Source organism: Musca domestica, unplaced genomic scaffold, assembly GCF_030504385.1.
Source record: "Musca domestica strain aabys unplaced genomic scaffold, Musca_domestica.polishedcontigs.V.1.1 12, whole genome shotgun sequence".
NCBI classification, from domain to species: Eukaryota; Metazoa; Arthropoda; class Insecta; order Diptera; family Muscidae; genus Musca; species Musca domestica.
The window spans coordinates 15075574-15092228 of record NW_026712155.1 but is presented as its reverse complement, the minus strand read 5'-3'; the positions used below and the strand labels follow the sequence as shown (position 1 = coordinate 15092228).

The 16655-nt window shown below is 37.0% G+C and overlaps 1 protein-coding gene and 1 long non-coding RNA gene across 8 annotated transcripts in view; one reads left to right on the top strand and one right to left on the bottom strand.

Moving 5' to 3' along the window:
• The window catches only part of LOC101894251 (insulin-like receptor), a 126320-nt gene that overhangs the window by 46880 nt on the left and 62785 nt on the right, over positions 1 to 16655 (top strand). The window contains exon 1 of one of the 7 annotated variants that reach the window (XM_059118326.1): positions 12337 to 12707. The exons of the other annotated variants lie outside the window; for them this stretch is intronic. The gene's annotated coding sequence lies outside the window, so the exon portion shown is untranslated. Of the gene's footprint in view, positions 1 to 12336; positions 12708 to 16655 lie in introns of those variants that run through there. 7 annotated transcript variants of the gene reach the window in all.
• LOC109611807 (uncharacterized) lies at positions 11109 to 11574 on the bottom strand. The gene is made up of 2 exons (XR_002194112.2): positions 11354 to 11574; positions 11109 to 11294 (listed from the first exon to the last, which is right to left on the bottom strand). It is a non-coding gene; the product is annotated as an uncharacterized LOC109611807 (long non-coding RNA).

The following is a 16655-nucleotide window of genomic DNA, read 5'->3' as shown; positions in this document are numbered from 1 at the left end:
TGAGCGAAACAGCCTGGATCTCTTTGCCAACCGAAAAATATTCACTTTTGCCGTTTAATGTTGTTTATGAGAGCGCATAACATGCGAATTTAAAATGAGTGAGAAATATGTATGAGAGTCGGTTGGTTGTTCGGTCGGTCTACCGGTGTTCGCCTGTTTGTGCCTCGTGTTGTTTTCTGTGTGTGTGCGTGTGTGTGTTTGTGTGGAAAGACAAGTTTAGAAAATAACACAAAATTAAAATGAGCAGTTACTGTCGTCACAGCGGTGGCTGCTGCGGCTACGCTAACTGCTTTCACATTGACGTTGACGTGCAGTGTTGACAGAGACGCCAGCAGACAGACATAGGGAAAATGCATCTTCTTTCTCCTCCTCCTTTGTGGATTATGGAGGATAATTGTTGACGTTTTTCTGAGTGAGGTCGCTTAAAATGAGGACGATCGTGGAACAGCTGAAGAGCTTCTCCCATTGAGCATTCTGTTTTTATGGGTGTGTGTTTTCATTCTCCCCCTCCTCCTCCTCTCCTCTGTCTTCGACTGGATGCTGTTGCGGTTTGTTGTGTGCCGTTTTTTTTTTATGATCCTTCACACGCCTTAAGTGCATGTTTGACAGTTGTGTGTAGTTTTTATTGTTGTTAAATGGCCATAAAAAAGTGAGGAGGTCAGGGAACAAAAACAACAAAAACCCCAAAGTGTGCAGATCATAAAAATGAAATAAATTTCCTTAATTGATTTAAAATGAGTTATAAAAAAAAGAAGAAGGGCATCATTCTCATATTTTTACTGCCTGCCAACCAAGCGCCAAGCGCCGGCGAGTAACGAACGACACCATCGAACCACACCGCACCACACATTGTGTGCGGTTACGACGTACCTTTGCTATCTTCCGCACCTCTGCAGTCAGGCATGCAGGCATGCATGCCGTTGTCGAACAGCCATTCAGCCAGCCATGCCATGCCATGTGTGCGGTTATCACCTCTAAAAGAATGTGGTTTTCTAGAGATTGCCAGCCTGCAGCCACCCAGCCAATAAAAGTTCATTCATAGACTGTGACTGGTTGTTGTTGTTGTTTTTGGATTTGTGTGCATTCTTGTCTATGGCTAAGAAATTCGAGTGTGGAGTACTCTCTGCAATGGAGCAAGAGGGAGAGGGGGAGGTCTCGTAAGAGGTGGAAAATGTTTATTATTCTTCCATTTAGTTTGGCTGGCTGGCTGGCTAGCTTGTGGTATTGTCTGTCCGTCCGTCCGTCCGTCCATCCATTCGTCTGCAATCACATGAGAAATGATGTGATTTCCTTCAAATGTGTTGGTTGCTTTGCTTGTTTGTCAGCAGCTTGTGACCGTAATTCATGTGTTGTCTCTCACTTGCCTGCTCTCCCTCTCCTTGTCTACGGCCTCTCATCAACAGCATCGTGACATCTTCTGGCTGTCTATCTATCTATCTATTCATCCATCCATTCACTCAACGACGAAGACGACTTGATTCGGTATTCTCACATTCCAAGATATTTATCTTGTAAATACACACGCTTGGTGTTGTTTTCGTTGTTGTTGTTGTTTTTCTACAATTTTGTTGTTATTTTTATTCATTCAGATCCGCCCTTAATTTCTTGATTACTACTGACTGGCAAAGACGACGACGACGACCAAAACAACACAACGAGACGATGGCGTAGTACACGACAGACGATGATGCGGCTTTTGGGGCACAGTGATTCGGAAGTGGATTTTCCGGGTCAAAATCCCAATTTTTTTTGGCGATTGGTACGAATTTACACAATTTATGGGATCGATAGGAACCCTTCGGTGTTTTAAAACTACTCTAGTTTAGTAAAAATTTGGAAAGGGGAACGAGTATCCGGATATAACCCGGGTTTTTAGTCAATAACCGGATTTCAGACCCGGATCGACCTAAGCACAAGGTGTCAGATGAACCTAAGTATAGTAAAAATGGGGTAAAAATGGGAAAGGGGGTCCTTGCACCCGGACATTTCAGTCGTTAACCCGGGTTTCAGACCCGGACACCTATATCCCACTACCAATTTAAACAATTTATGGGATCGATAAGAATCCTTCGGCATTTTTAAACTACTCTAGTTTAGAGAATATGAGAATGGGACCCGAGTACCCGGATATTTGAGCCGTTAACCCGGGTTCCAGACCCGGATACCAACATCCCGCTACCAATTTAAATTTAAAATTTATAAATTTAAAACTACGTTAGTTTAGTAAACATTTGGAAAGGGCCCGTGTACCCGGATATTACCTGGGTTTCAGACTCGGATCAACTTAAGCGCAAGGTATCGGATGAAGCTAAGTTTATAAAAAATAGGAAAGGGGCTCCATGAACCCGAACATTTCAGCCGTTAACCCGGGTTTCAGATCCGGATACCAATACCCCGGTACCAATTTAAACGATTTATGGGATCGATAAGACCTCTTCGGCGTTTTGAAACATCTCTAGTTTAGTAAAAAAGGGAAAGAGGCTTAAGTACCCGGATATTTCAGCCACCAATATCACGGTGCCGATTTAAAATATTTATGGGATTTATAAGAACTCTTCGGTGTTTTCGCGTAACCGGATATTAGCCGGGTTTCAGACTCGGATCTGACCCACAAAATATAAATAAAGGTATCATATGGAAGCGTGTGAATATATCTATCTAAAAAGAAAGGCAGTTAGAGCAAAATAATCGAGTTTTTGATCCGGGTTTCCATAGAATCCCCAAAAAGTACGAAAAAGGGTCCATTATAGTAGTCCACAAAACATATGCCAAGTTATGGCCGACACTCTAAACTTTCCAAAAAAAAGTGGTCAATATTTCTTTTGTCCTAATTCGAGTGATATGGATATTTTTAGACCCGTGCAAGCCGGTTCGTTTCAGTTCACTGAAATACTATTTTGTAAAAATTATCCTATGCTTTTAAAAACTTTTCACCAAATGTAGAGATTTTCGCCCTGATTTCGAGAAAGTTCATATTTTTTGGCAGACGGTTCTCAGATATTTGAACTGAAAACCCGGGTAAGACCCGGATCAACTAACCGTATACACAATATGGGTATCATATGAAAGCTAAAAAAATGTCTATCTAAAAACTGGTAAAATGATAGAGTCTTCCAAACAGGTTCGGTAGTTAGAACAAAATAAACGAGTTTTCGATCCGGTTTTTTTATAAAATTCCCGTGTAAATCGATTCTATTCAGTTTTTTGAAATGCTTGGGAAAGGGGCTTAAGTATCCCCAGAAGTAGAAATTTTTGATTTCGGGAAAGTACTCTTTTTCTTGGGAGACCAAACCCTGTACCCGGATATTTTAGTCGATAACCCGGGTAAGACCCGAATCAGCTTAAGGTTTAGGTATCAATATGGGTATATGGAAGCATGGAAAAATATTTATCTAAAAAGTTATCATTTTATCATTTTTTATCATTTTTTTTAATTTTTCCGAAGTCTTTGAAAATTTCTCCAGAAGTAGTCATTTGTGATTTCGGTAAAGGACTTTTTTTCCTGGGTGATGGATCCGTTTACCCGCAAAATTGACCCGAAAGTCCGGGTAAAACCCGGTTCAACCTAACCGCAATATGAGTGTCATATGAGAGCTTGAGAAAATGTCTATCTAAAATTAGTCACATTATCAAGTCTTTGAAACCGGTTCAGGAGTTAGAGGATAAAAATCGATTTGTTTGGACCCGTTTTTCCATAGAAACTTTAAAAAGTCGAAAAAGGGGTTGATGTTACCTTCCTAAAATGGTAACATTTAAGACAATACCTTTCCTGAAGCCAGTGATATGTGTCTGAAACCGGGCAAGTCGATTAGATTCAATTCATTGCTCCGACGCTTTTGAAAATTTCCCCGCAGTAGAGACATGAAAGTAGGGCTAAAAATAGAAGACATATGTTAAACATCATGGTAATTTTTAAGCGTTTCGGAAATTATTGGCAAATTATCGAAAAAGGGCCATTATGAGGGTCAACCAAATTGGTTGCTGACATTTTTTACTTTTCCAAAATGCTACAATTTGTGCTAATACCTATTCTGGGTCCAGAGATATTCTCTTCTGGGTAAGTTTCACACAATACAAATATTATCTATGTCGGGTAAGTAACCCGGACTTTTGGGTCAAAAATCTGGGGTCCCGGGTCTGTCCCCTAAGAAAAAGTTAGTTTCCCTCTGGTAAAAAATTCGAAGAGTTTACTAAACTAGAGTTGTTGTCTTTATTTAAAGTAACATCCAAGTCTTGGAAGCTATTCATTTTTTGTTATGTAAGTGGGATTATTGTCTTGAATAAATTTAAAGTAAGCACTGTAGCCTTTTCACGATATGGGCTCTTTTATTTTTTCTAATTTTTTATTGTCGCCCGCAAGTTTGTCCTCGCAGAAATTTATTTGTGATTGCCCCCTATCAACCCATATGTACATTGTATCATTTCTGAACTTTTTAAAAAAATTATCTGTAATGTTTTTTTTTTTGAATTTTTTTTAAAGAAAAGCTTCAGATGTTCGCTATCCAACAACAAAAAAATTATGAAAATAGCTTTATTCGTTCAAAAGTTACAGGCATTTGAAGATTTTATACCACAGTGCAGATGTTGTTGATTTGTTTTTATTTTTCTTGGAATTTGCCGCCGTTTTTCAAATTCGTTACTCTGCCCTCTCCCTTGCTCACTTAACTGGTCTCTTTTTCCCACATCTCCCTCTCTCCCGCATCCAATCTATTTCCCTCTCATAGAAAATTTGTTTTGTTGAGAATCAAACAATTTCTGTACTTTCTCACAAATTACCCATAACTCTCACTCCCCGCTAGCAATGTGGACTAGTTCGGCACCGTATACTCGTCGATTCTTAGGATTACAGTAACTAGTTCCACTTAAGACCCCTCACAGTGCAAACAACTGTAAACTTTAACATGGGGATGTCATACGAGGTAACCAATTGACTCCTTTTGCATTACCTGTAGATGGTATTGTACTAGTTCCAGGTTTACAGTCATATACCAGAGACAAAAGACTAACCCCTAACTATTCAAAGTGATTCTTGTTCGTAGAGATCTCATTAAAATGTTCGTTTAACTTGTCTGTTGGTTGGTTTTTTGGTGGTGGTTTTTTATTTATGCACAACTGTCGCCTCTTCGTTTACTTGGGGACGAAAAGGTGTCAATTGGTTCCATTCGCATTACTTGGGGACACATTTGGTACTAGTACGGCTTATAACTAGTACAAGACTGACGAAATTTAGTTAATTGGAATTTTCATTGCTAGCGGGTCTCTTTACTCTTCTCTGGATTGTTATCTCTCTCGCAGCATTTACCTCACATGACTTTTCACATCTCTCTTCTCATGGCAGACAGCGCATGCGCTTTCTTTTGCTTAAAATTGAATTGAATTATTTTGTTTTGATAGTTTTTACGGCTGCTGTTTGTGCTTCTTCTTCTTCTTCTTTTTCTTCCTCGTCAATTCGACAATAGCCAGCCACAACATTTTAACGAACAAAAACAAGAAACGACGCGACAAAAACAAAAATGCACAAATATAGAATAATAGCAACAATAACAACAATACTGCACAGTGTCTTGTCGTGATGAATAGGAATTTGGTTGTGTGTTTTTTGGTTGGTTGGCTGGCTATGGAAAGTAGAAATGAGTTGTCGTAGGTTAGTCAAATTTGATAGAAATGTTTTTTGGTTGCTGTTGTTATTATTGTTTTGTTTGTTGATCGCTGCCAAAACCAAGAAAGACCAAATGGGTAATGGGGAATTAAATGGAGGGATTTTTTTTTATTACAAACCCACCCATGAGAATCATAGACCCTATCTAGTGCTGAGACAAATGTTGGTGTCATTCATCATAGTTACGAAGTTTATATAAAGTGTCAATGGTACCCTTTGCAATGACTTCCAGAATTCGAAGAACAAATAATGACATTTTCAATATCAAAATTTCGATAAATTCCAATAAGGGTTAAAAGGCGCAAATTTCGGTTGGGGTGATCTGTAATGCCCTTCACCATTGAAAACATTTTAAGTAAATTTCAATGCCCACCTTCATCCGTGGGAGAACTTATACCTATTCTCAAATTGGTAGGCTTAATAGTAGCTAATATTTATTGTGACATTTAGAAATAAATTTCGAACGCCTTAATGCCCGCATTCTGGGCAAAAGTACAGTGTAAGATAAAAAAACTGCAACCAAGTCAAACGCCATAATTTTTTTTTAAAATGTTATTGAATGAAAACGAAAAATGTCGGAAAGAGCATCAAATTTTAGAATAAGTTTAGATTTGTTCGAATTGGTCACCTTTGGCACGAATTATGGCCTTCAAACGGCCAATGAAGCCATCACACGCTGCCTGAATGTTGCTCTGCGGTATTTTGGTCATTCCCGACGAATCGCTTGCTTGAGGTGATCGACACTTTGGTATTTTTTAGTGCCAACCTTGCCTTCCAAAATACTCCAGACACAGTAGTCCAACGGATTGGAATCCGAAGATTTTGGTGGCCATGGAAATAAGGCGAGGAACCTCATTTTGTAACTATTCTTGGGTGGCGCGTGCTGAGTGCGATGGTGCTGAGTCCTGTTGGAATGTCCAAGGTCTGCGGCCAAAATGTTTGCGTTAATACACCCTTTAGAATATTTTCGCGATAATATTCGGCATTTACTCTGATTAATACGAACGGATAGCGACCATTGGCTGTTGTGGCAGTCCACACCATTACCATGGCCGGCGCTCGAGTTCTGGTGGCCAACCGAAGCTGACCTCTTTGGCAAGTAAACACGATCATTTTGTTTGTTTACAAACTGCTGGACAACGAATGTTTTCTCATCGGAGAGGAGAAAACCAAATTCGGCAGTTCACCACTTTCGTCCAAGCGAAGCAACTCTTTAGCTCTTTTGAGTCTATTTTCTTTCTGTTGCGGTGTAATTTCTTGCACTTTTTGGAATTTTAATTGCTTTACCCAGAGCTAATTTTTCAATATTTGTCAAATGGAATATTGCGATATGTTCAGCTCACGAGCCATTTTTCGGCCACTGCGACGCGGGTTTCGATGAAGTCGCTTCTTTACTTTTCGAACCATTTCTGCTGATGTTGCTGTTTTCTTCCGTCCACGTTGGGCTACGCTACCAGGTTATCACGGTAACGAGCGATGGTACGGGGCACAAAAGATTTATTCACATTTAAATGCTGGAGTGCTCTAACGATAGCCACTTGCGGTTTTCCAGCCAAATATAAAGAAGTCTCACTATCACGCATGGAATCCATCACGAATAACTTTTTTCTGGAAAATTCTCACCAAAATGCTTTTGTACGCTTGAAGACAATATAACAGCTGTCGGATGAGTGGCTTAGAAATGACACCAGTCTGAAGTTGTAATTCTCGGGAATTACAAAAGTTATTAGAATTTTTAAATGAAATTTTCTCAAGCTCTAGGCATGGTTTTATGCAGGCGATTTCCTGGGATTTCCAAGAGTAATACTCAAGAATTTTTCAAGATGTTTTTTTCGGGGAGACCTTTAGAGATTTAACGTGGCCTATTTCGGAGATATTCTTATTGCCTCTAAAAGTTATATTATGGATTTTTAAAGTCAAATTTTCTATGAAACTCGAATATCCACAATTTTGTGAGGTAAATAAGATATGCTAAGTGACCCAAAGAGCTATAATTCTGAATTTTCAAAGAAGATTTTACTTTTGTAGATTTGAATGCATACTTTTAAGGGATTTTAAGACCAATGACTGAGGATTTATAAATGAGGTTTTCTTAGAAAATTCAGGGCTTTTAGTTGTAAATTCTTAAAGGAGATTTTCTTAGCGTCTCTCAGGTTTAATGAAGATTGGCGTCACCAGGAGCTAATATGGAGATTTTCTTGGAGACATTTTCAGAGGATTGCTTAGGGTTTATGAAAGATGTAAGCTGAGTTTTTCGCTATTCTCAGCTTCAGTTGTGAATTCTTATAGGTATATTTCTTAGCTACACTCAGATCTATATTCGCGAATTTTTAAAGGATATTTTCTTGGGGATACCTATGGCTATTTGGAGATTTTCTAAGGGGCTCTAAGAGTTATAACCGCGAATTGTCAAAGGAAATTTTCTTATTGGTTCCAAGAGCTGCAATCCTGGATTACAAAAAAATGCTAGTGATTCTCCGATCTTTAATCAGTTAGCCGCCTAGAACATGCGATTTAACGTATTTAGTATTGCGATTAACGCCTTTTTTGTGGGGCTATATTAAAGCTCACGTCTCTGCAGTCAACCCCCCTTCAATTGATGCATTGAAAGGCGATATTGCAGCATTTATTCGTGAGATACCAGCCGAAAGGAGTATGCCATAAATGTACTAGCAGATGGATCATTTGAGCTCCAATCGCGGTCAACATTTGTGTGAAATAATCATCAAACATTTCTTGGACCGTACTATTAATTCAAATAAAGATTTCATGCATTTTTACCTTCTTAATTCTACCATGATACCATCTTCCATACTTGTATAGGTTTTCTCGGATATGGCGATCAAAAGAGGAATTAAGGTGGGAATACATAAAACGCTTTTCTGATTGGCTTAAGACAAATTGTACCTTCGGTTGGCCACCAGAACTCAAGCGCCGGCCATGGTGAGTGTGTGGGCCGCCAGAATCAAGTTTGGCATTAAAATAAAGGAAAGCAAGGTTGGCACCAAAAAATACCACCTCAAGCAGGCTCTTCGCCGGGAATGGGCCAAAATACCGCAGAGCAACATTCGGGCAGCGGTTGACGGTTTCATCGTCCATTTGAAGGTCATAATTCGTGTCAAAGGTGATCAATTCGAACAAATCTAAATTCTAAAAATAGATGCTTTTCCCGACATTTTTTCTTTCATTCATTCAATTAAAAAATGTAACAATTATGCCGTTTACTTTGTTGCAGTTTTTTTTTATCGCACTCTGTATAAGTATTTCCGAGAAGCAGGGTAGGTATTATGTCCTGCTGTGACTCCAAGAGAAAATTTAACATATATTCGAAATATAGTATTAACAGTTTGAATCCCTGAAAACCCCCAAAACGGATCTCTTTAAAAAAATATCTCGCCCTTTTCACGCTTCGATCTTTGTGAATATCCTCTTCCTTAAAATTGCAACTTCTTCTTCATTGCACTCCTTGTCAACACACTGTGCCAACAAAGATTCCTCTCCTCTGGTTGTTTGTGACTGTGACTTTTTCCTACACGTTTTTTGGCATTTTTTGTTGTTACTTTTGCTGTTGTTTTCTCAAAAAAAAAAAAACAGCTTTTTACGGTTTGTTTGAATTTGACTGACTTGCATGCATGTTTTTGTGTTTTTCTCCCCTAAAAACTGTGAGGGGTGTTCCACAGAGAGAGAGAGGAGCAGACAATTCGAGCGCCGGTCTCTGCAATGCATGCCATGCATTTATGTGTGTGCATGTGCAAACTACGACGATGTTATTGTTGTTGTTGTTCTTGTTGTGTGCCGCACTCGTCTGCTTGCCGCTATTGTATTTTTGTTTTCGTCATTTACGCTTTTTGCATATTTTCGGGGTCAACGTCATTTTGAGGGTTGTTTTCTTTGCCTATTATATTTGTCTTCATTCGGGTGGGGGTTTTTGTTGTTGCTGCTGCTATTCTTGTTATTGGTATTTTTGTTATTGTTCTGGTTTCGTGGTGTTTTTTTGTGTTTGGAAATGGTTTGTTTGTTCCACACCAACGGGGAGAGAGAGAAGATTTATTCATTCTCTCTCTCTCTGCCACTGAGTGTAGTGTTGAAGTCATTGCTGGGGAATTGCTGCCGTGTTTTGTTATGAATTCCAAATGAGAATGGTTCTCTTTTTTTCTGCTCTCCTCTCTCTCTCTCTGTGTTATTCGGCAAACAAATAATGCTGATGGTCGTCGTCATCGTCGTCGTTGTTTTCCATTGCCTTTTACGTTGGCCTTTGTAGTATTGGTAGAGTAGTTGTGTATCGTCAACGACCCAAACTGCCGGTATCTTCTCCGTTTCTCGTGAATTGTCGTGGTCGCCTTTTCTTCGTCGCCGTCGTCGTCGTATATTGAAGAACATCATCATCGGTCGGTAGGTCGTTCGCTTGGTCGTGGGTTTGTTTTGATTTTGTGTATGGACATCAATAATAATAACAAAAACAACAACACCACCATCAACGAGGAATTGAAAAAAATAGCAAAACAAAATAATTGGTGTGTTGTTGTTGTTTTTCTTTTTGCACACAAATGTCTCTGGCTGGCTCTCTGTCTGTCCGAGAGGAGTATTGAGAGCATAACAATAACAAAAAAAATATATAGAATAAATACCGAAAAACAACACCCAGTTTAGAGCCAATAAGAATAAGAGTAAACCAGCGCCAGCCATTACCAATAACAGCAGAAACAACAACAACACCATCTATCGCAATGATGATGATGATGTTGTTGATGTTCTATCAATAAATGCGTGTGTGTGTGTGCGTGTGTGTGTCATCCATGTTATTGTTATTGCTGCTCTGCATTATTGAGCCAGTGTCCGTTTTTTGTTGTTTTCTTCGATATTTCGGTATTTTAAAGACATGATGCGGCTCGTCCATTGTTGTGCTAAAGAAACGAGAACACAGACCGCAATAATAACAACAACAATAATAATCATAATAACGATGATGATGATGATGTGCGTGTGTGAAGTGTTGTTGCGTTGCTCTGTTTTATTGTTTTCTTACTTTGTATAGCGCGAATCTAATTAGAAATGAAAACAATCATCACGAATGTTTGGTTGGTTGGGTGTTTTCAAAAAAATCAAAAAAACAAAATTGTTTGAAAAAAATATATAACTTGTTTGTTTTTATTTGAATTGATTTCGTTACGGGTGTGTGTGTGTGTGCTATGTTTACCCAACATACCAAATTGACTTGAGAATAATATTTTAATAAGCTTACAAACATAAGCCTACCCAACATACCAAAATGACTTGAGAATAATATTACAATAAGCTTATGAACATAAGCCTTAAGCTTGAGAAAATCTTGAGAAAACATTGAAAAATGTTTGTGTAACAAGTATAGAATAATCGAAACGGAACCCTTATTTATAAGCTTATACTTGAAATTGTAGAATAAGCTTACAAAAATAATATTATAATAAGCTTATTTTTGTAATAGTATATAATATTATTTTTTTTAATTTTTAATCATTTTTCACATTTTTTTCTTGATGGACATCCCAGTAGTCACTGCCTCATGTTGCTTCTTCTCCCTTATTTGAACTTCTGCATCTCTTCCACTAAGACTACACATGTATTGAATTCCTTCAACTTTTTTGATGATTCCAATCTGAAATGGGATTGGAATAATTTATGTGAAAGATTCCCGGATTTATTATTCATCCATACCTTAAGGGTTCGGTCCAGAAATGGGTCCTAAATTCGCGTGATTTTGTTTTTTGCCAAAGAAAATAATTTCTTGCTGACAATTTTCACAAAAAATCAAAACTAATTTGTCAACAAGGGACAGATTTGAGAAATGTTTGTGGAACATAAGTGTTTCTCAAGCATTGTTGAAAAATTATATTTTTATAATATTGTTCTCAAGCTGTATTGTATTTTCGGTATGTTGGGTAAAGCTTGAGAAAATCTTGAGAATGTATTGAGAAATGTTTGTTTAACAATTATAGAATAATCGAAAAGGAACCCTTATTCATAAGCTTATTCTTGTAATTGCAGAATAAGCTTACGAAAGTAATATTTTATAAAGCTTATTTTTTCAATGGTAAAAAATATTTATTTATTCATTTTTTAATTATTTTACACATTTCATTCATTGATCGCCATCCCAGCTGTCGCTGCCTCCTGTTGCATTGATACCTAGATGATTTCTTTCCCCTTATTTGAGCTTCCGCATCTCCTCCACTAATTCTTCACTTCTCTTGAATTCTTGCAACTTTTTGACGCCTCTATTCTAAAATGAGATTGAAATAATATACACTACAGATTCCCAGATTTATTATTCATCATTACCTTAGAGTTTCGTCCAGAAATGGGTCTTAAATTCGCGTGATTTTGATTTTAACCAAAGAAAATAATTTTTTGTTGACAATTTTCACAAAAAAAATCAAAACAAATTTGTCAACAAAGGACAGATTTGAGAAAAGTTTGTGCAAAAAAGTGTTTCTCAAGCATTGTTGAAAAATTCTTATGATAAACTATTTTCATAATATTATTCTCAAGCTGTATTGTATTTTTGGTATGTTGGGTATGGTTTCATTAAAAAATCAAAATTATTTGTTGCTGTTTTTTCTTTAAAAGAAATAACAAGAAAAAAATCATTTTTTTGTAGAAAAAAAAATAAAATAAAACAAAACATATTTTTTGGTTCATAAGAAACCAAAAAAAAAAATAAAATCAAAACATTAATTAATAATAAAAACGAAAACAGAATAGCAAAAAAAAAATATGTTTACACAAAACATGACAAAATTCCAATAAACCCCCCATTTTTGGGGCTTTTGAACAAAACAATAATTTTTTTTATTATGATGTGCTCTCGCTCTCTCACTCCCTGGCGCAGTTACGTGGTTGTTCTCTTTCACTCCCTTTGCCTCTCAACATATTAACCCACACTCACTCTATATGGTGATGTGGTGGTGGACATTGATATGCTTAATTTAATGGTGCCACCGCAATTTCTCGTAAAGGAAAATTTTTTGATGCTAATTGGAATTTGAACTTGAAAAGATTTTTCGAAAATGTAAGTTGGAAAATTTTGGAATAATTTTTTTTTAATTTTCTTTTTCGAAAGGGAAAATGCTTTCAACTCTTTTTTGGGGGTTGAAAACCGACTTGAAACAAGTTTGCCAGTCGGAAAAAAACCATGTGCCCAACCGTCAACTTCTGTGAAGTTGCTAGAAAAGGGAAAATAAGTATTCAAACTTGGAGTTTTGTAAATAACCAGACTTGGGTGGTGTCTATTAGAGAAATATCCAAGAGTTAGATGGGTTATGACACAAAATGTTGATAAATTAAGTTACAAAGTATCAGTCGGTTTTGCCGACAGGGTAAGGTAAAAAACTGCAACAAAGTTAAACGCCATCATTTTTACATTTCTTTTCTTAAATTTTTTTGAATGAGAGCAAAAAATGTCAGAAATAGCATCAAATTTTAGAATAAGTTAAAATTGAATCGAATTAGTCACCTTTAGCACGAATTATGGCCTTCAAACGGCCAATGAAACCGTCACACGCTGCCCGAATGTTGCTCTGCGGTATTTTGGCCCACAGCTATCGGACGAGTGGCTTAGAAATGACAGCAATCTGAAGTTGGTTGCAGTTTTTTCATCTCACCCTGGTGAAGATCTTTGGATTTTTATCTGTCTATGGAAGACATATTTGGGTCTTCAATTTTTATACCCTCCACCATACTATGGAGGGTATATTAACTTTGTCATTCCGTTTGTAACTCCTCGAAATACTCATGTCAGATCCAACAAAGTATATATATTCTTGATCAGCGTAAAATTCTAAGCCGATTTAGCCATGTCCGTCTGTCTGTCTGTCTGTCCGTCTGTCTGTTGTAATCACGCTATCTTTCGAACGAGTTGAGATAGAAGGCTAAAATTTTGCACACCTGTTTATTTTTCCAGTAGGCAGGTTAAGTTCGTAAATGGGCCATGTACACTGGTGGCCAAAACTAAAGCAACTTAAATCGCAAAGACAATAAATGTCCTGTAACTTTTACAAAAATAAACAAATCGTAATTATTTTCCCAGTTTTAAATGAGGGGTTTAATTCACTTTTAAGAAACTAAAAATAAAAATACAAAAATAATTTTGGACGAAAAATAATATGTAGAAAACTAAAATGACCCAATTTTTGCTTGGTCAAAACTAAAGCAACTTTTGATTTTTTATTTTAAAATAATTAAATTTTGGCTAGTAGTCGATAGCATAACCATTATTTTTGATAGCAGCTGCACACCTACGAGGCATTGAATCTATAACACGCTCAATTTGATCCTTGGGTGTGCTTTCCCAGGCACCCCGAATTCTTTAGAAAATGTTGTGCTTATTTATTTCCGAATCTCTCTTGTTCTTCCTATCTACGATACTCCAAAGGTTTTCTAAGGAGTTTAGGTCAGGTGATTGTGCCGGCCATAACAAAACATGAATTTTTGACTCCCGCAACCAATATTTGACAAGTTTTGATACATGTTTGGGATCATTGTAATGCTGTAACACCCAAATCAGCCGAATATTTTACTCAGCGTAAGGGAACAACGTGATGTCCAACACATCTTTGTAAACAAACCGATCCACAACTTCCTTTATTTTATGGATAGGCCCAAGTCCATAGAAAGAAAAACAGCGCCACGTCATTTTTGACCCTCCCTCATACTTCACTGTACCCTTGCAACACTGGGGCTTGAGTCTTTCATTTTTTTGGTCTTCTCACCGTAAATTTTTTCATGTCTGAGCCTTTAATATTAAACGTAGACTAATCCCAGAAATAATGTTTTTTCCATTGAGCTTGATTCCACTTAATATTATCGTTTCCGAAAGCCTTTTTGATTTTTTCAGATATAAATGGTTTTTTGATGTCTTACGGGCATGCAGACCAGCTGTCACTACTCGTCTACGCACTGATCTCGATCTTATATCCAATGATTGCTCTCTCACCAATCCAGTTGAACTCTTAAATAGTTGTTTTTTATTTCTGCCACAATTTATGGATCAGTACGGGCTGAAGTTTTTCACGGCCTTCATCCGTTATAGACTGTTACTACTGATCCAGTTTCAAAAAACTGACTTAGTATACAGAAATAATTATGAAATCAAATAAATATTTATGAAATATTTCTCGGAAATCATTTTCTGTAATATGTTGTTTTGATAGTCACTGATAATTTGCTGTTTTATTCAGGTACTGTATTTGCTTTTAGCCATTTTTAAAATTTTTTTGGGCAGTACTTAAAAAACGAAAAGAAAAACACCTACTGCTGTAAAAAACTTCTCAAAAAGGAGTTATGACAAGCGAGATTATCGAAGGAAGCAAAAAGCGATGAATATCACAGTAAAAACAACTGAAATTGCAGCGGTTATATGAATGTACAACAGAGTTGCTTTTGTTTTGTCCAAGCCAAAGTCGGGTTAATTGACTTTACCAAACATTATTTTTTATATAAAAATGAATTTTGGTTTTATGTTTTAGGTTTTTAAAAAGTGAATAAAGTACCTAATTTAAAACAAGAAAAACTTTCTCATTTTCTTTATTTTTGAAAAAGTTACAGGGCATTCATTCTCCTTGTAATTTCAGTTGCTTTAGTTTTGGCCACCAGTGTAGGTCCATGTTTTCCTATAGCCCCCATATAACGGTACCTCCCGATATTCGGTATTTTGATAATTTTAGCGACATTATTCACCGGAACTGTTTCAAATTTGGTATTTGAAGTTCGAAATGGATACTACAGCCTATGACAGAAAATTATCTGGGCAGGTCCACGTCTTCGTATAGCCCCCATTTAACGGTACCTCCCAGTATTCGGTATTTTGATGATTTTTGCGGCATTATTCAGCGGAACTGCTTCAAATTTGGTATTTGAAGTTCGAAATGAATACTACAGCCTATGACAGAAAATTATCTGGGCAGGTCCACGCCTTCGTATAGCCCCCATATAACGGTACCTCCCTATATTCGGTATTTTGATGATTTTTGCGGCATTATTCACCGGAATTGTTTCAAATTTGGTATTTGAGATTCGTAATGGATACTACAGCCTATGACAGAAAATTATCTGGGAAGGTCCACGTCTTCGTATAGCCCCCATATAACGGTACCTCCCGGTATTCGATATTTTGATGATTTTACCGACATTATTCACCGGAACTGTTTCAAATTTGGTATTTGACGTTCGTAATGGATACTACAGCCTATGACAGAAAATTGTCTGTGCAGGTCCACGTCTTCGTATAGCCCCCATATAATGGTACCTTCCAATATTCGGTATTTTGATTATATTAACCGCATTATTCACCGGAGTAGTTTCAAATTACGTGACAGTCTGTGACAGAAAATTGTCTATGTAGGTCCAGGTCTTCGTATAGGCCCTCATATATCGGTATTTTCCTACATTTGGTATTTTAACGATTTTAGGAACAATACTCACCGAAATTGTTTGAGATGTCCTATTTGAAGTTCGTAATGGATGCTACAGCCTGTGACACAAATTTGTCTATGCAGGTCCAGGTCTTCGTATAGTTCCGATATAATGGTAACTCCCTATATTCGGTATTTTGATGATTTTAGCTACATTATTCACCGTCTATTTCAAGTTTCGAATTTGAATATGGTATTGGTTTATGATAAACAATGCCTATATAGGTCCACGTCGTCGTGTAGACCCCAATATAACGACAATATTCGATATTTTTAAGATTTTAACAGAATTTTTAATGGATTTCATTTTTTGAAAAATTCCAAATTTGTTCCAAATGGTGGAGGGTATTCAAAGTTCGGCCCTGACGAAATTACTGCTTTTTCAATTGTTTTTTAATTTTATTGAATAAAAGCATAAAATATCGGAAATAGCATCAAATTTTGGAATAAGTTTAGATTTGTTCGAAGTGGTCACCTTTAGCACGAATTATGGCCTTCAAACGGCCAATGAAAACGCCACACGCTGCCCAAATGTTTCTCTGCGGTAT